Below are 20,508 nucleotides of genomic sequence, written 5' to 3' on the forward strand. Positions count from 1 at the left end.
TGGAGAGCTGAGAGGCTTTTAACGAAAGGTGGTCATCGGAATCTCTTGACTCTGGACAACGACACATTTGCAATTATTCTTCCGCGGCAAATCTTCGGATGATCTGCTCTCCCAGTCCTCCAAATTTCGACGAAAGCCTCTCAGCTCTCCATTGTGATCTTATTTGCATTTTTCAAGTGAATCGATGCGCTGTAGAGAGTTTCCCCGTAGTAAAAGCGAAAACTCCCTATTATTAAGAGGTCAGAGGTTATATTTAGGTTCAAACTTTTAAACAATTGTTAAAACTTGTAAGCAAATGGAACTTTTTGAAAAGGTGGCTTAAACCTTTTTATAGACAACTTGTTTATTTGAATGTTGATTATTATTTGAATAACTTATTTAAAACGAAACAACTTGATAGAGGCTTAGAGAGCACGCTGAACGTTTTAAACACGGTTGTCTTACAGTGTACTGTACAGGGGTGATTGTACATTTTTGTTAAACTATTACCCAAGGGCCGTCACACATAGGGGATAAAACTAGCGGATAATGATGCATCTGATCAAGTAATCGAAATATTAATTCAAGATGCTTTCTTTTTCTAAAGGGGTGCTCCGGGCTAAAAATTTTAACAGATAAAGAAAAATCAGACAAACAAACACTAAAAATATGATCAAAATCGGACAAGTTATGGCATTTTAAAGATATGCATTATTCCGGTGAAAGAGTTTCAGGCATTTCTTCATGAATATTCAGTGAACAATTTGATGATGTCATATCCCCACTTTTTTCTTTTGTATTTTATTATATGAAATTAGATTTATTCCTTTTTTTCTAGCAAGAACTTAATAAATTGGACTGAGAACTGATTTAGTGCATTAGATATTCATTGCTGCAACCCGTTATAAATCAGATACGTTACTCACACATGTATGGTAAAATGAAACAATTATAATTCCATGTAATAACATGGATCTATTACAAATGGACATTCAACGAATCCCTCCTTTGGGCCTAAGACCGTCACCGCTAATCCTTTTATAAACCATGTAAACAGAGCGCTGCAGCCGACGCCCATCAAGCCGGTCGTAAAACACGCTGTCACTGATGAACAGCGGAAATCAATTGTGCGCTGCTCCTATACACATTGCGATGTTGTTCGTTCACTTTATCAAAAGCAACACATAGCAGCGAACGTTAGCGCTATGAAAATGATCGCAGAAACAAGAAAACAGGCGTGCATAAACGTATCTCTTACGTACCTTGCTAACAACCGCTCACAAAATGCATTGACATCACCGTGCAGATCAGTACATCTACTGCAAAAAAGCAGTTAAAATTTGACGAAAATATGTGCGGAAAGATTTAAAAAATGCATCTTTTTCGGAAAGTATTGATGTCGATAGTTGCGCTAACCTTCGGTCAGATGTTGTTTTTCATTTGGACGTAAAAATCCAGAGGATTGGTGAAATTTAAAAGGAATTTTTTTTTCTGATGATCAGACGACAATCGCACAATATTGACAGCGTGAAATAATGTATTAAAAACCGGAAATAAATTGCGCATTGCATTATAGGTAATGCGGGGGCTTTCCCTGATTGCAGCGATCGAGCTTCATGACCGCATCTAGTCGAAAGAGGGCCAAAGATCGAACGGTGACTGTCATGATCCGAGAAGGGATTGACGAAACAACCGCCCCGGGCGCTCGTAAAAAAAAGCGCAAAGAGAAAGTTATCTGTATGACAGCAATTTTGACAGCTGGAAACAGGTGGTGGCCATAAAATGCTCTCGTTGCATGTCCATTTGTAATAGGTCACTGGTAATTACATAATGAAAGGGAAAGTGTGGATGTTACATCATCATCCCACCTAATGAATATTAATAAGGACATGCATGTAACTATTTTCACAAAATATTGCTAAACTTTAAATTCAATAACTTCATTATTTGTTATCCGATTTTGATGAAATTTGGCTTTGTGAATTTTACTCTATTTCCAGCCCGGAGTACCCCTTTAATGTGATAAAACATGTGTCATATTGCTAATGAATTGACATCAATTTCATTAATAATACAACAGCATGCCGCATGCGCAAACTTGACTATGCTGGCTAAATCGCCCGTGTTGGTCAGGGATAGAAGAGGCATAACCTTGTTTTTTTTCACATATACAATATTTTTTGATGGTTTCTTGTCAATTCGAGGGTGCTGATTACGAATCTGAATGATGCCACTCGTGTAACCTTGAGCATTTTCTGCAAATTTGCAAAATCCAATATGGCCACCAAAATATTAATATTACCCATGAAAATCATAAAATTGCCAGCAAATTAGTTATAAAATGTATGCAATTGTGGTGCAGGAGTGAAATACTCTCTGAAAAAACAATTTTTTGACAAAATACTTATTTCTTGATATTCAAAATGGCCGCCACAGACCCCTGTATACCCTATTATGTTAATATGTATACGGAAATTTTTTTTTTTTTAACAAAAATGATCGCAAGTAAGTGTGATCTATGGACGAAGTAATATATGAAAATCATCAATGCTAACATAATATATCATTTATTATGTCATGTATGGAAAATTGTTGTATTTGATATTCAAAATAGCTGCTACTTGCCCAAATAGTATTATTTTCTATGGCAAATGGGCGAACAAAAATCTCACGAGCGAGCACTAAAGTGCATATTATTAAGAGAAACAAGTGGAATACTGACTAAAACACAATTGCTAACGAAATATATTATTTAATATGCCATGTATGTGATAAATGATGTATTTTGATGATCAAAATGGCCGCCAAAGGCCCTAACAATATTACGTACAATGAGAAACAGGACTAAAGAAATCACAAGAGTGAGCACTGCAAGGCATTTATTTGTGATGATAAATGATGATAAATGGATAACTGTCTATAAAAGACATAATTTTTAACGAAATATAATATTCAGGTTTAAAGTTTGTGTTTAATACTGTATTTTGACTTTCAAAATGGCCGCCATGGACATTGATTGTATTATGTACAATGCGAACTAGGAATTAAATTTTCACACGAGTGAGCACCATAAATGCACGTAATTGTGATATATGAGTAAAATATTGTCTGAAAGCATAATTTCTATCAAGATATATCAGTTCTTTTGCCAGGTAGGTGATAAATACTGTATTTTGAAAGTCAAAATGGCCGCTACAGGCCCCAACAATATTATGCGCAATGTGAATGGGGACAAATGATTTTAACAGATTTTGGCTTTGCTTGACAAAATGGTGTTGTATGAGTGACATATTGTCTGAAAACATGATTACTAACGAAATATATCATATCATCTCAAATTTAGGTGATAAATGTTATATTTCAAAATTCAAAATGGCCGCCATATGCCCTTTTGTGAAAATTATCTGTCCTCATTTCAATTGTACATGATACAATAAGGGCCCATGGCGGTCATTTTCCATTTCAGAATGCAGCATTTATCACCTTAAATGCACCATATATGTATGATATACCCCGTTAGGAACCATGGTTTTAGACAATATTTCGCTCTTACATCACAATTATATGCAATACTAGTCAAGCAAAGCCAAATTCTGTCAAAAGTATATGTCTCAAATTACAATGTACATAATAATGTACTTTTAGGACCTAAGGCAGCCATTTTGAATTTCAAAGTACAGCATTTATCACCTCCATGACCAATATGTGATGTATTTATTTAGAAATCACGTTTAAGACAATACAGTGTATTTTTATTCATACATCACAGTTAAATGCATTTTATGATTCTCATTCTTTTAAAAAGTAGATTCCCTATACGCATGTAACGTAATTTAGCTAGGGCTTGTATCAGCTATTTTGAATGTCAAAATACAGTATGTATCACTTACATGGCAGAAGAAATGCTGTATTTCATAAAAAAAATCATGTTGTCAACCAATGTGTTATCATACAACAGGACTTAATGGATTTCATAGTCAAGTAAATCCAAATTCTTACAAATTACATGTCCCCATTTACATTGCAGATAATACTGTTAGGGCTTATAGGGGCCATTTGAATTTCACATACAGCATTTATCTCATGAATGACAAAATAAATATGTTTCGCTAGAAAACATGTTTTCAAACATTATTTTACTCGGTAATCACAATTACAAGCATTTTATAGTTCTTACTGTTGTGAAAATTAATTTCTCTAATCGCATTGTACATATTATATAATGGGCCTATGGCGGCCATTTTGAATGTCAAAATACAGCATTTAGCACATAAATTGCATTTATATTTCGTTAAAAATTAGGTTTAGTATTCCACTCGTTTATCTTAATACTTGTAATATGCATTTTAGTACTCACTCTTGTAATTTTCTTTTGTCCCCATTAACATTGTACATGATACTGTCAGGGTATTTGGTGGCTTTTTGAATATTAAAATGCCTCATTTATTACATACATGTACATGACAAAACAAATGATACATTTCATTAGCAATCAGGTTTTCATTCTTTATTTCACTAAAAATCACAATTACTTGCATTTAGTGCTCACTTTTGTAAAACTTAGTTTTCCCCATTCATATTGTACATAATATAGAATACAGGGGTCTATGGTGGCCATTCTGAATATCTAGGAAATGTTTTTTTTTTGTAAAAAGTAGTTTTTTCAGAGAGTATTTCACTCCTGCAACACAAATGATACATTTTATAGCCAATATGCGGGCAATTTTATGATTTTCATGGGTAATTTGCATATTGGCTTTTGCCAATTTGCGGAAAATGCTCGAGTGGCATTCAGATTCGTAATCAGCACCCTCGAATTGACAAGAAACCATAAAAAAATGTTGTATATATAAAAAACAAGGTTTGGTCGGTTTTCTATGGAGCCTATCCTTGATTATGTGTGCGACCGTGCCTTCAGGCATGTGCAGATATTTTTTATATTCCACTAAAGATATCTTAGCATTAGCTGACAATATTTTTGTTAAAAGACAATGTGTACCGGCAAAGTAGCTTTATGGTCTACTTTTCATCTAGAAACGAATGATTTGTTTTCAAAGATAGGGTTACAGGTGTGTTTGGATTTGCTTATGTGTGTTCGCACTGGTGTGCATGAATACGAGGGTATAGTCGAGTTGTTAACTTGTGCGTGGTGGATTTATAGCCCAGCCCAAGCACTTGATAGTATTTAAACATAGACATGTGTTAATGAAAATAACTGATAAAAACCGTAATCTTAAAGAAATTACCCAAATTAACACTTCATTCTCAATTCATCACAGATTTGTCGTTTGGCTTATGAAATGATGCAGCATTACCACGTGGATGCATCAAGCAAGGCTCACTCTGTTGATAATCCATTTTATTGGCATGGGCAAAAAGCCAATAGCTCTGGGAAAGCAGTCAACATGCCTCTATATACATCTATCTGAAAGCAGAAGGCGCCCTCTGGAGGAAATACTTGATCATACCATGAAGATAAAAGTGAGAGCTCCCTGATCGTGATGGTTACACGCAATAACTAGTGGCATACTACAGTGCTTAAAAAAAAAACCGGACAGATTTGAAAAGTCTATAAAATTTTTGTTTCAAATTATGATGTCTATATGTTGGTGTAAATAGGTACTCTATAAGTTCTTATATTTGAAATGCAATAAAAAAAAACTTTGTTCATGCTTGAGCGAACACGGGACGTTTTTGGGGGGAGTTCAAAAAGAGGCTTCCGCCAGAATTGCAGAATATGAGTAATATGATGATCAGACTTCTTGCTAATCAGGAGACTTCCTCTTGACCTTTTCATTATCTGTGCTACAATTTTCGAATTATGCTGTCAAATTTTATTTACAAATTTATTTATTTACTGGAATAATTTTTTTTTTTCATTTAAAATTCTCTTACCTTTTAATTTTCCTTCATAAGTAACTGAGAAAATAAGATTTTTTGTCAACCCAAGCAAAAAGATTTGCATTATTAATTGGGAAAACTTGTAATTATTCAAATCCTTTTATTATGTTGTGAAACAAATTATGTTATATGTACCTTTAAAAGACATGAATCTATTTTTCAAGGGGTCCTTGATTCCTTGACCAAGTTTAATTGCTTGACAGGAAACACAGGAAGGGATTCATGTCTTTCAATGACAATGGTGTATTGAGTCAATTTTCGCTGATGTGGTTTACGGTACACCATGTGGAGTGTTATAGAATGTTATATATTATGTCTTCAGGAGACGGACAGTCAAGCTGTCCGAAACGTCGAGTCTCTCTACTACTCATCATCTCTACTCGCCGACTCAAGCCAGCATCTCCTCATTAGCTCTACTACTCAAGCTGTTCTCAACTCATCAATCTTTCCTGGTTTACAGTCCTTTTCAGGACTACTTTCAAGAAAGAATACTCTACTCTCAAATCTCCACTTTCTCGCCTATCCATTTCTTCTCTTCTTCTATCCACTGTTTCTATTACACTCCACATGGTGTACCGTAAACCACATCAGCGATTGTACATGCCACCATGCAAACCTTCAAACAACATCTGAGTCAATTTTGAAGGAGCTAGATATGGTAGATCGGGTAAAATGTATTATAAAGTTGTGAGCGAGCGAAGTGAGCACGCAGATATTCCCACTTTTTTATTACAATATAAAATTTTGTGATAGATTTTGACAAAATATTCAGAAAATAATATATTTTACTTTTTATCTTTCCTTTTATTTCCTGTCCACTTTTGTTCTTGGTCATGATTTTTTTTATTGAGGGGGGGGGGGGGCATCCCAAGTCCCCGCCCATCTGTGTGGCACTGTTCAAAAGGCACCATAACCTTTGTAGCACACAATGAAAGGATTTGAAAAAAATCCACGCTCTTCCATACTTCGGTTGAAACAAAATTGTTTTAGCTTGAAGAAGGAATATTCAAAGCTAACAGAGAGCATATTAAAAAGAAACAACAACAGAACAATTTAAGCAAATAAATAGATCTCAAAATGAATTTTGACCGCATAATTTGAAAATTATGGCAAAGATAATGAAAAGGTTAAGAGGAAGACTGCTAATTAGCAAGAAGTCCGATCATCATATTTATAATTTTATGCCATTTTGGCGCAAGCCTCCTTTTTAACCCCAGACAAAAACATTCCGTGTTCGCTCAAGCATGAACGAAACTAATTTCTTTTAATAGCATTTAAAAGATAAGACCTTAGAGCACCCATTAACACCAAAATATAGACATTATAATTTGAAACAAAATTTTTATAGACTTTTCAAATCTGTCCCGTTTTTTTTTAAGCACTGTAGTAAGAGATCGAGGGTTACAGCTGGAAGACAGTTTTCATCGTCATATTTTGCATCGATTTAATGGAATAGCTATCTGGTCGTTGTGACTTTTTTAATCATTAAGTCATTATATCTGGGTCGAACTTTTTTTCCTGAAACAGCGCATCATAAAGATTCCTCTTACAGATGGCACTGTCTCGAAGGCCTGGTCCCACTGCACTTACTGATGCAAAAAGCAGATGTACAGCGGAACAAATCTTGCCATCCGTTGAAAAACGCTATGCATCCGTTGTATACTCATCGCATAGGTGCCATGAGCCTAATTACATCAGGAGGGCTAAAGATATTCGGTCGACCCAACCCATTCGAATTTTTTCAATTTGATATTGCTGATTGACAAAAGTGTATGAATATGATTCAAAATCTAATACTGATTCTAGAAATGGTAACTACTGAACTTCCTTTGCCCAAATTGGGAAGATATATCAATGATTTGGAACTATTTTTTGACTGGCGGAAGAATTGGGGCTATTTACTGTTTCAGTTGATGTATTTCATCCCATCATAGTTATCTTCATAAATGGCGATTTATTTTTAAAATGAGCTGGCTACGATACCCTTCTCTGGTCAGATATGGAATGTCAGATATATATCCTATCCAAAGGTAGTAAACATTCGACCCTCTAATTTCACATTTATTTTTTATAAATTTTTCTTAAGTGCCATTTTAATACACAATTCTATGGGGAATGTTTTACGCGCGTGACACCTATGAGTAATACAGGCGAATTCCCTATAGTGGATGGAATACCTGCCCAAACTCCTCAGTAGCAAACAATTTGCTAACTGATATCAATATGTTTAGTCATCAAGTGGTGCAAAAATGGATTTAATGGCTTAGTAAGGCTATATATCAGGTAAGTTAGTAGGTATGTGTATGTAAGCCTAGGAATGCATATTGACTGGTCAATGAGAGTCTAGGCCTCTTTATGTTCTGATTCATCATTGGTTTGTGCTAGTGTATGATCACCTACTTAATGTTAGAAAGACCTTTACAAATTGCTCATGTTAAAATTGTTCTTTGGAATGGGGTAGAGAGGAGATAGAACTTTGTGAACTTTACTGAAGAGAACTAGAGTGGTACCTTCAATAAGGTATTTAGAAAAAGGCACAGAGTAAGGTAAGGTATCTAATAGTGCTCAACTAAGGAGGGAAGGGGGTGGCTGTGTGCTCCAATCTTAGTCTAGCCCCCCCCCCCTTCTTTATAAGCTATGTCATCTATAAAATTATCTTTCTTTCTTTCTTTCTCTCTCTCTTTCTCTCTCTCTTTCTATCTATTTATGTATCTCTTCCTTCTTACATCTGATAGGCAATAGCCCTAGGAAGATTTTGATATAATAGGTCAAATGCAAATGTACTAAAGTAATATGTTCTCATTCTTTTATTGTTTCCTCATTCAATCTCATGTATATCTGGTAATTATGTTTGGGGCAGTTCTGGTATCCTGATATCTACACAAAATTTACATACACCTTTATTTATATTACAAGGAGAATAGGGGCCTTTACATATTGTCATTGCATTCACTGTTGGGCTATATGCAGGTAGGATATGTAGACATCCATATATAATATAACATATATGAGTAACACATAAAATTGGGTCACTGCATAGAAAATAGGCATTTTCAATGCATTTCTTTGTGCTAGTGTGAGTGTACAGATATAAAAGAATAACAAAGTAGCAATTTAAAAAAATAAAATTCATAGGTCATATAATATAGGTGCCATGAACCTAATTACATCAGGAGGGCTAAAGATATTCGTTCGACCCAACCCATTCGAATTTTTTCAATTTGATATTGCTGATTGACAAAAGTGTATGAATATGATTCAAAATCTAACACTGATTCTAGAAATGGTAACTACTGAACTTCCTTTGCCCAAATTGGGAAGATATATCAATGATTTGGAACTATTTTTTGACTGGCGGAAGAATTGGGGCTATTTTACTGTTTCAGTTGATGAATTTGATCCCATCATAGTTATCTCCATAAATGGCGATTTATTTTAAAAATGAGCTGGCTACGATACCCTTCTCTGGTCAGATATGGAATGGATATCCTATCCAAAGGTAGTAAACATTCGACCCTCTAATTTCACATTTATTTTTTATGAATTTTTTAAAGTGCCATTTTAATACACAATTCTATGGGGAATGTTTTACGCGCGTGAACCCATACGTGATTATGCTCTACCCATCGAGCATCCGTCCACTGTGATTACATGTACATACGCGCACAAAGTTTTGAGCTGCACAACACTTTTAGAACGGGGGACCGTTTCATGAAAGCTGTTAGCACTGACATGTGGTCTTTCTCCGACAGTTACCATATTAACAGTCAGAGGCCAGTGCCTTTCAGCCAATCAAAACCAAGGATTTCACTGAAATTGTCAGCACTGAAATTTTGTCAGTGCTGACAACTTTCATGAAACACCCACCGGATAAACTTTTCACCTAAATCCACAACATTACAAGAAAGAAATGATTTTTTATCGAATAAACCATTTATCCATCCGTCTATCTATCTATCTATTTATTTATCGATCTATTTACATTCGTCCAACATTAGAAACGGCGTAGCCGGGGGGGACGGGCTGGGGGGGGGGTCATGCCCCCCTAAATTTGAGGTGGGGGGACGGCCCCCCTAAAATTTCTGTTGATAACCTTTTTTTCTTTTTTTTTTGCTTGTCAATTTTGTTTGCTGCGTCCCCCCTAAATTTAGGTGGCCCCCCTAAAATTTTGGTTGATAACCATTTTTTTGTTTCGCTTGTCCATTTTTTACCCGTGTCCATCCATAAATTTCAGATGGTCCCCCCCCCCCTAAATTTGTTGGCTTCCGTCGCCAATGGTTGTGGTTTACAAGCATAATGACAATGAAAGTATCCAGAAGCGTGTGTGTCGTATCAATCTGAAAGATCAATACATCTCATATGAACACGATTTTGGAAACTTGGCTTTATTAGTCGCAAGTCTGAACGTCACGAATTGTTACTACTCTCTTTTGTTAAAGGTCAAGTCCACCCCAGGAAAATGCTGACCTGAAAAGGTAAAAAAAAATTCAACTAGCATAGTGCTGAAAATTTCATGAAAATCGGATGTAAAATAAGAAAGTTATGACATTTTAAAGTTTCGCTTATTTTTCACAAAACAGTGATATGCACAACTAGGTGAGTCAGTTGATGATGTCCATCACTCATTACTTTTTTTGTTTTTTATTGTTTGAATTATACAATATTTCATTTTTTATAGATTTGACAATAAGTACCAACTTGACTGAACCATATAGTGTTAAACTATGCTTATTCCACATGTTCAGGGAGGAATTAATCGTTTTTCATTTGACAATGAGGAGATAATTAGAATATTTCATATAGTAAAATACAAAAGAAATATTGAGTGGGTGACGTCATCAGTCTGCTCATTTGCATACCGACCAGGATGTGCATATAACTGTTTTGTGAAATTAAGCGAAACTTTGAAATGTCATAACTTTCTTATTGATGACTTATTGATGACATTTTCAGTGTTATGCTTGTTGGATTTTTCTCTTTTTATTCAAATCAACTTTTTGTTGCGGTGGACTTGTCCTTTAAGAGTCTGTTGACCTATCCTCGGCATAGAAATTTCCTCCCGCCCCTGCGCAGTGGAGTATCCTCCCGGCATCTATACTACAGATCTACGCTATTTCGATCACTTGGATACCCCACTGTGAGGAACCCTCTGCAATAAGACTACTTAACTCAAACATATGGATATGGACAATGAACCAATGAATGGTTGTTCATTGTAAAGCGCTTTGTTTGGTAAAGCGTTATAAATACCTGTTATGTATGTATGTATGAATGCATTTCACTCCATTGTTTTTGTTAATATGTATCATCTAATTATTGTATTTATAATGCAACTTCATCCATGAACGTTACACTTACTTTATGATTGTGCAATACTGATGACGCGTAGGTAATTTTAGTCTCTGGATCACTTTGATCTATCATTAATGAATATTTTTATGGTTATTTGATATTTACTAACTTGAAGTGCAATAATAATACATCCTAAATCTTACAAACTGAATCTTATTAATACAATATTGGAATATCTGACACTCTGTTATGGCTGCAACATCTGGTTTTTAGCATAACTTTTTTGTTGTTCCCCGTTCTTTATTACTTTTTAATCAATCTAGTTTATCTGCAAAATAAAATGAAATTTTTTGAGAGTATTTAATGTGTATCTTTCAATTTCTCTTATAATCTAATAATTATTGCTAAATTTCACATTAGAAGGAACAATTTCTTTGGATATTTACTTGTTTTGAGTTTATTTAATGTTCTTAATTCACTTTTCTTTGGGGAGGGGACATAAGTATGTTTAATAATAATAATATATAAAATAATCTCCCTACAAACAAAAATCTGTACCGTTGGGGGAAAAGAATCTCAGACAAATGTAATCTTTGTAACTCTACTGGTACTTTACACCATGTTCTTAACAATTGCGAAAAGATGCTCGACCGATATACCTGGCGCCATAACAACATAATACACATCATACTAAAAAACATAAAACCCACCACAAGCAATACCAACAGAGTTTATGCAGACATCGAAGGGGAAAGTATCAACGGGGGCACCGTACCACCACACATAATACCAACCCAACTAAAACCTGATATTTGCTACAGTGACAACAATAATAAAACCATCACCATCATCGAACTTACTGTACCATTCGAAACAAATATTGAAAACGCACATCAACGTAAACAAGACAGATACGCAGGACTCGTACACGACATCACGGCAACAGGTTGGAAGAGCAATCTCATATACATTGAAATTGGTTCACGTGGTCTAATAACCCCCCAAAATAAATATAGAATGAAAGAAATACTCAATCTCAGTACCCACTCAGAAAGATATCCAGATTTTATAGGGACCAAATAGTCAAGACTGTTCTTTTTAATTCTTACGTAATATTTCAAGGCAGGCGTGAGCCAACATGGCAGATTGACCAATACATGAAAGTATAATAGATTTTTATATAAGTTAAAGTTACATATATATCTATTGTTCCTTAATTTGCCAATCTGATTATATTAACGCATATTTAAATCTGTCATTCAATCCAACATACCATCATGTTCGTATACAAGTTACGGTAGTATTGTTCCATTTTCTACCCCCCCCCCCTTACTTCTACCCAAACTCAGTCTCTCTCTCTTTCCCTCCCTCTCTATCTCTCTCCCCCTCCCGATTTCTCTTTATGCTACCTCCCCAGTGCCACGTGTTTGAATCTTTATTGTTACGACCGTTTGGATCTACATCCACATATTTTGCCATTTCATGACAATGTTGTATACTGTACTGATCAGTAAATGATATATTCCCTTTACCACTTTTTCTTCTATTTCTTCCACTCCCTCCCCTTCTCCCCCTCTCTCTTCCTCGATCCCATCTATCTAATGCCTTTTTTGTTTCTTTCTCTCACTCTTCCCCTCTCTTACTTCTTTTCCCCTCTATTTTTCTCTATCTCTCACTATCTCTCTATCTTAATGTGTACCATGTGAATGCATTCATCGTTGTTTGAATTTATTGGTATTGTATTTTAGATATTTAATGTTATAATCGTTATGTTACTGTATCAAACAGTAATAATAATGTATTATGATCGTAATGTATAATGTACTCTGATTTATGTATCATGTAATAATGTAAATTTAACCTGCCGGCCAACCTGATAGGTTGCCGGGCCTGGTTTTTGTTATGCTTGATCTTTAATAAAGACATGATGTACTACTATAATAACAATAATAACGACTATAATAATAATAACAATAATAGCGTTGGCTACTTACATTGCGCACAGGTCCACCTTTCGGTGCTCATGGCCCTTCAAGAAAAATAAACACACACACGAATAATAATATAAAACGAAGAAGTATAGAATTTTGAATTCTCCTGAATAAAACACTATATTAAACTGTTAATGGGAGAACATATAAGTTCTCATTCGCGAATTGAATCCCCTATTGATGACATTTGTCGTAAGACAGAAATAATCGTAGAAAGAATTAAATGTATGATAATGATGCAATTTTTTGTACATGTTTTTCATTTTGTGTTCTATGTTAATTTTCAAGACATCCGTTACTTCATGAAGTGATGTCACGTTTTTAACAAAAAAATACATGTACGGTTGATCCAGTAACAGACAGGCCTTCACACAATCACAAATTGGCAATGGGCATTCGACATCAATATTGTATCCCATTCCTGTCTGTCATACATGTACCCACCACCAGCAAATCAGGATTGATGTTTTTAAGGATGTTTTTATTGTATTCTGTCAAATCAAAATACACATTCACATTCCCTACACAAATTATTTGAAACATTATCATAAATTATACAACAAATCCATATCCCATATAATTATACAAATTATACATCAAACTTCAAAGATACTGTAAATTAATACTTATGCGTTTCAACAATGACAAAATGAAATATTAACAAGATGTATTAAATGACAAGAGATAAAAATTCATTTTTTTCATTCATTCATTTCATGGTTTATTTATTTCCATTAAAACAATCATACACATACTGCAGCTAGAAAGCTGAAATGTATGTATTTACAAATATATATAACAATTGCACATGTAGCATTAAAAAATTATGTAATAATGATAAAACTAATGATACATTAAGAAAAATCCAGTATACAATAAAATTACAATGAAAATATACACTTTACGAGTTATTAAGAAGATCAATAAAATACGGTATTGCACTATGTTTAAAACGGGAGGTCCTGCATTTGTATTGCATATATTTTTGTTTATTGCGTAAGGTCATGCCAACAACTTTCCTTTCCGGTAACCAGTTTTCACAGTGTGGATTTTTGCTCACAGATACTGCAAAATCAGAGCATAATTGTTCACGTCTATCTTTTAGTGTATCCAGTTTGCATCGTTTTAAAGCATCTTCATAAGTAGAATAACTTTGACCTAAGATAATTTTACAAACTCTTTTCTGGATTCTTTCTAGTTTCTGTACATGATCTAAAGTTAAACTTCCGTTAAACACAGGCACACAATATTCTAAAACAGGGCGAATGTATCCGATATATATTTGTATTAAGTCAGAAATTGGTAATTTATATTTTTTCACTAATCTAAACATATAGAGCTTTTTATTGCACTTTTTTAACATTTCATTTATATGGAAGTCCCATTTTAAATTATATTGGATATAAACTCCTAAAATCTTTAAGGTATCAACATAAGGCAGTTCTGATTCGCCGATATGCAAAGACTCACATAAGGGTGCATTTTTCATAAATGTTATGTTCATTGCCATGCACTTACTAGGATTTAGTGTCATATGATTACTGTCTGTCCATTCTAATAAATCATCTAATACATTTTGTAATATTGATAGTTTTTGTAAGTTTCTGTTTTCAAGTAACGTGAGATCATCAACGTATTTGAAATAAGGCAACAATTGTTCTTGACAAGCATCATTAACCCTTTGCGTGCGACGGGCTTCCACAGAAGCCCAGCGAGTCATTCACTTAGCTACGACGGGCTTCTACAGAAGCCGAGAAATGTTTGGTTTAATTTAATGAAGTTTTTCAGCTTTTTCGTAATTGTTATGTACTAAAACCTCTGCCACTATTTACTTTATAAACCTATTTCGATAACAGATTGAAAAAAATATACAGCTACGTGGGGAAAAATCCCGAAAATAGGAAATCATTTCAACTTTACCCGATTTTTTCGTTGGAGTCGGACGGGAAGGATAAATTTTGTGACGAGCACGTACGCGCGCGCATAAGGCCTGATCACGTGATTTTTTTTCCGATCACGTGATTTGATCCATATCGTTGTTCTGATAGATATACGCTAACATCTTTTCTGCAAGATCGTCACGTAATAAGCTACGCGTTTATTCACCATTTTCGTCTTATTTGTTTAATCAAGAAGATATCACTCTAGATTGAATGATATCTCCTTGGTTTCATCGATTGATTGCATTTTCAGAAAAGCAAAAAGCTTGTAATGTCTTAGTACTTTGAGCTGATCTCGGTGCACTTTTGAACTTTTTCCCTCCCCATCATCCCTCTTCTTCTCATTATTTTTGTCTACTATTATGAAAAAAAGAGAAAAGAAAGCAGTTTAGCACACCATTCATCTTCTGCTCTTTTCAAAAGGGGAACGTCCATGTAGTTCATGATATCGGCACTACCCGAACAAAAGAATGTCTGGGCGGCCACTCAAGCAAATTCCTTCCGAAAAGAGCAGGATACAGATGGCCAACGCCCCGAACAAAAGGAAGATTAGTGTTTATCGGCAGGATGACCCATTGAACGCTTTTCGTACTTAGCAATACAAAAAGCTTTTATGAATCTTTTTTTTTTCGACCAACATACCGTATCTACAAAAAAGGTCTCGTTTACCGACAACACAGTTGCTTATGACATCCGTCAGTGATTCATATTGCATAAAGGCGCTTCCCCTGGGTGATGATGCATATAAGGATGAACGACTAAATATTTAGGGAAATTATCGAAAAGATATGTTCAAATGTCAGGGATAACGAGAGAGAATGAGATACAGTGATAAAAGGGGGAACAGACAAGTGCGCTTTTGCTAAAATTCCATGCATGAATATCTACTTAAACGAATTACAACATGACTTTATTTTTTTGGTTAGATTACTTTAAAAAAAAATCACACAACGTTTATTTGTTGCAACTCGGTCCTCAGACCCTTGCCAAACTGATGACTGTTTATCATTGTTCTTGTTTGACCTACACTCTAATATATATTGCTTGTTTGTCTCCTCTCTCCGATTTTCTGTTTTTTAATTGCGAGTAACGCGGTGGAAAAGATAAGAATAAAGACCGTCCTGGCCCCTTTTTTCCCCGTTACAACCCCCCCAAAAAAAATCGCATTTGGGGCGCTTACCATGGTTTGCATCTAAACCCAAATGTTTGGAAAAAGATGTTATACAGGGACAGCAATGTTTTTTATGATACAGGGGTTGAGCTGTGGGACGGGGATGAAGCGGCTAAATTATTACAATTTGTTAATTCATATCATTTTACAGAATTAATTTATAATAGGTTAGGTTTTAGAAGCTCTTCATCTTATTTCCTTTTCTCTCCCAGATGAAAACTTTTGCATTGAAAAGTTGACGGAAACATAATCACTCAAATGATAAAACCAATAATGAACTAAAAGTTTCCTCGTGCGAACTTGGAGGAAATAGAATAATACAGGATGAGAAATTACGCTAAGGCACCCCCTACAAAGAAAACACGTTTGTCTGGCGTGTCACCCGATAGAACCCTCTCAATCCTACAAACTTTTATTCATGTGTAACCTACACCCCCCCCCCCAAAAAAAAAATGTTGATACCGACCCAAATTTTATTGAATTTCCTACTTTTTTGCCAATTTCTTTCTCCCTTTTTTTTACCGGCGAATAGCGTGGTAGAAAAGATTCATAGAGGGAAAAATTGTTTTCGTTACTGAATGTGGGAGGGAGTGGACCGGCCGAAAAAAAATCAGAAATTTATAGACTTCGGATTTTTTGTACATGTTTGCTGCAAGGGGTGAGGACTGAAAATACCTACCAACTCCGCCGCCTCTGTACTATTAGATTGAACGATTAAAACGATAGAGACAAAATGAATTATAACTATTGTGAATGTTTTTTTTAATGATTTATTTTCGGTTGTGAAATCAAGGAGACAATAGAACAGAACGAAGGAGACAATCGAACAAAACGAAAGAACAAATAAAAAACACTTATGATTGCGGATGCTATAATTTATTCAAGAAAAAAATACTTTCTGTTACTTTCAGTAATTGCTTGGCTCTTTTTGAGGGAATAGTAAGATAAAGAAAGAAACGTAGAAAGTGACAAGAAGAGAGTTGGGAGGTATGATTTCAGACTTACAATTTTAGTCACTTTTATTCTTTTAACTCTTTGAAATAATTTCAGGATATTACAAATCGAATACCGATGCGCAAACTTCAGGAACAAGATTATTTTATTATTATTATAATATCTGCGTGGGAAATCGAATTAAATGAGACATAAAATTTATGAAAAAATCTAAAAAAGAAAATTACTTTTAGTGAAAGATTGAGGCCTCTGTCTTGCCATAATCCTAAGCCCCAAGTTAAAAAAAAATAGTTTAGTCGTGAATTTTTATACGATGATGATGATCATCATCATCATATTGTCTTTTGCGAAAGATATCTACCCACGTTATCAATATAGAAAATGGAAGATGATATAGAAATTATTGTGAAATGACAGTTACAATAGTAATTTTAAAAAGTTTTTCGGGACATTATTTGAGAAACAGGGGGGAAAAACACCAAAATTTTCGACATGATGACCACGATGCAATAGGACGAGAGGCCCACAAATGCAACCATCTCCGATCAATACAAGTTGCCAAAAACGAGGCATTCTCTCGGAACCGTTTCCGATTAAGAGAGAGAGAGAGGGGGGGGGGAGACGTTCGATGTTATGTAAAATGACAGGTACTGAGAAGAAAAATCAGAAAGGATTGAGGGGATGGGGGTAGGTATATACCTCGTAATCCAAATCGGGAAGAAAGAAGACGATACAGATATAATTTAAATGAGAAGAACTTAGAGAAAAAAGGTGTAGAAGGGAGGGGATAAAGAAAGACGATAGATATAAGGGAATGAAAGCGATAGATAATACATTCAGTTACAGGTTAGAAACCAGGGAAAACGAGGAAAACCTTAATTGGTAGCGTTTTATAAATACATTATACATGCACATTTCATATTGAAAAATGCGCAATAATTAAAAAAAAATTACCATCCGCCAGTCAAATAGAATGGTTTCAGTAGCTTTCAAGTGCTATTGAAAATTTGTAAACAAATTTTATATAATACGAGCCCCTGGAAAACTTTTGAACCCCCACCTCCCGCTTTCTCTCGTTCTCTCATCCAATATTGCTCTTTTTTGTCCTCTATTTCAAAGGAAACAAATTAAAGGAATTAATAACACCGTTTATCCTCTGCTCTTTTAAAAATGAACAAAGAAAGTCATGGCGGACGCTCAAACAAATTCCTTATAAAAAGAGCAGGGGACAAAATAATAGCCAACGCCCTGAATAAAAGGAAGATTAGTGTATTTCGTCAGGATGACCTAGTAAATGCTTCTCGTATTTAGCGATACAAAAAGCTCTTAGGAATACTGCTTTTTATATTACGACAGTAACAATAAAAAAGTAAATGTTTACTTATTTAAAACATGCAGGCGCTTAAGACATGCATGCCAAGAACATTTTCTTGAGCATGACAGTGCTTTCTTCACAAAAAATACAATTTCCCCTGGGTGATGATACCCATAGGGATGGAAGAAGATGCAAGTGAGATTTTTAAAAAGAATAGAAAATGCAAATCGAGATACATGTATAGGAGAATGATAAATCGACAGAAAGAATGGAAGGAGAAAAAGAGGAAATAGACCAAAAAGGTATAATGTAAACCATTATGTGCGCTTTTGTTATTGCATAAATATTTACTTATAAAGAATTAGAATACTATAGTCCCCGCCTCAATTTGAAATTCACGTCATTTTATAGAATGAATTTGTCATGTTAGGTTTTGGAAGCTCTTCATCTCATTCTCTCTTTCTCTCCCATGTGAAAATTTCTGCACTGAAAATTCGACAAAAGCATAATCAGTTCAAACGCTAAAACTAACAATGAACTAAAAGTTTATGCTACAATTTCAATAGATAATAAAATTTACTTTCTCTCATTGTGACGAACAGTAATCGGTAGCATCGTTATTTTGGAGGGAAAAAGGAGATAGAAAAATGAAACGTAGAACGAGACGAGGAGAGCGTTGGGAGGTGTGATTTCAGATTTAAGTCACATTTACCCCCTTCGCTCTTTGAAATTGCAACAAGAAAACAAATCGAACACTGGTATGCAATCTTCAGGAACAAAATTATTTTTTATTACAAACTATAATATATGAAAAGAAGAAACCAAGGGCGATTTTTAGTGAAACATTGAGGCCACCGTCTTGAAGCCCAGAAGCCAAAAATCACAATATAGTGTCGGACTTTCGTTGCGCAGCATCATCATCGTACTTGCAAGGGAATATATTCACCCTTTTTTATTCATTCTGGAAAATAAAGGTATTTGGTATGCTGTGATTTCACCCAAAACGGATTATCGTCGTAATTATACACTTTGCAAATGATCTGAATACAAGGAGGTAAAGAGACCATTCATGAGTAGCGTGACAATAGGCAATGAAAAAAGCACTAGAGCAGACAACAAAGCGGTATCGATCGAACCCGACTTGTCCGCGCGTGCTGATTGCCCTTACGCAATTTTGTACACAGTGCCTATTGACTTGGGGAAAAAATGAAGATTTTACAAAATAACGCGACTTTTTCCTCGTAAATTTCTCAACTATTCTGTTGATTTGAGAAGCGAGACCTTTAATTCTAGAAAGAAAAATGTCTGATCTTTCATCTTTACATTTACTAAAAATCCTGAAAATACTTCAGTTTGGCGCAATTAGCAATAGATTAGGAAAACACCACCACAGATCCAAATATCAGCAATGTACAAAAACGGCTCCGCCGCAGGGAGAGGTATCCGGTTTCGCGGGCCCGCACGCAAAGGGTTAAACATAATCAAAAATAAAATGGGTCCTAATTTCGTGCCTTGGGGCACTCCGGCGTGGGTGGTTACATATTCTGAAAAGTTATTCTGATATTTTACACACTGAGATCTTTGTTCTAAAAAACTAATGATCCAATCAATAATAAACGGTCTAACTCTAAAATCAATTAATTTTCTAACTAAAATATTATGGTCCAACTTGTCAAACGCTTTGGAAAAATCAGTACAAATAATAGTTGATATAGATTTGGGTTTCTCACAATTTTCTAAAATACTGTGTAATAATTTGATGAGATAATGCGATGTTGATAATCCAGGAATGTTGCCATATTGGTTTAAATCAATACATTGAGAAACATCTTCCAAAAGCCATTTAACAATAAAGGATTCTGCTATTTTAGAGAGACGGCTTGTTAGAGCAATTGGGCGTAGTTGAGTAATAGTAGGGGGTTGTGCCTTTGGGAGAGGAACAATTTGACTTTTTTTCCACTGCCA

Source organism: Lytechinus pictus, chromosome 9 (assembly GCF_037042905.1).
Source record: "Lytechinus pictus isolate F3 Inbred chromosome 9, Lp3.0, whole genome shotgun sequence".
NCBI classification, from domain to species: Eukaryota; Metazoa; Echinodermata; class Echinoidea; order Temnopleuroida; family Toxopneustidae; genus Lytechinus; species Lytechinus pictus.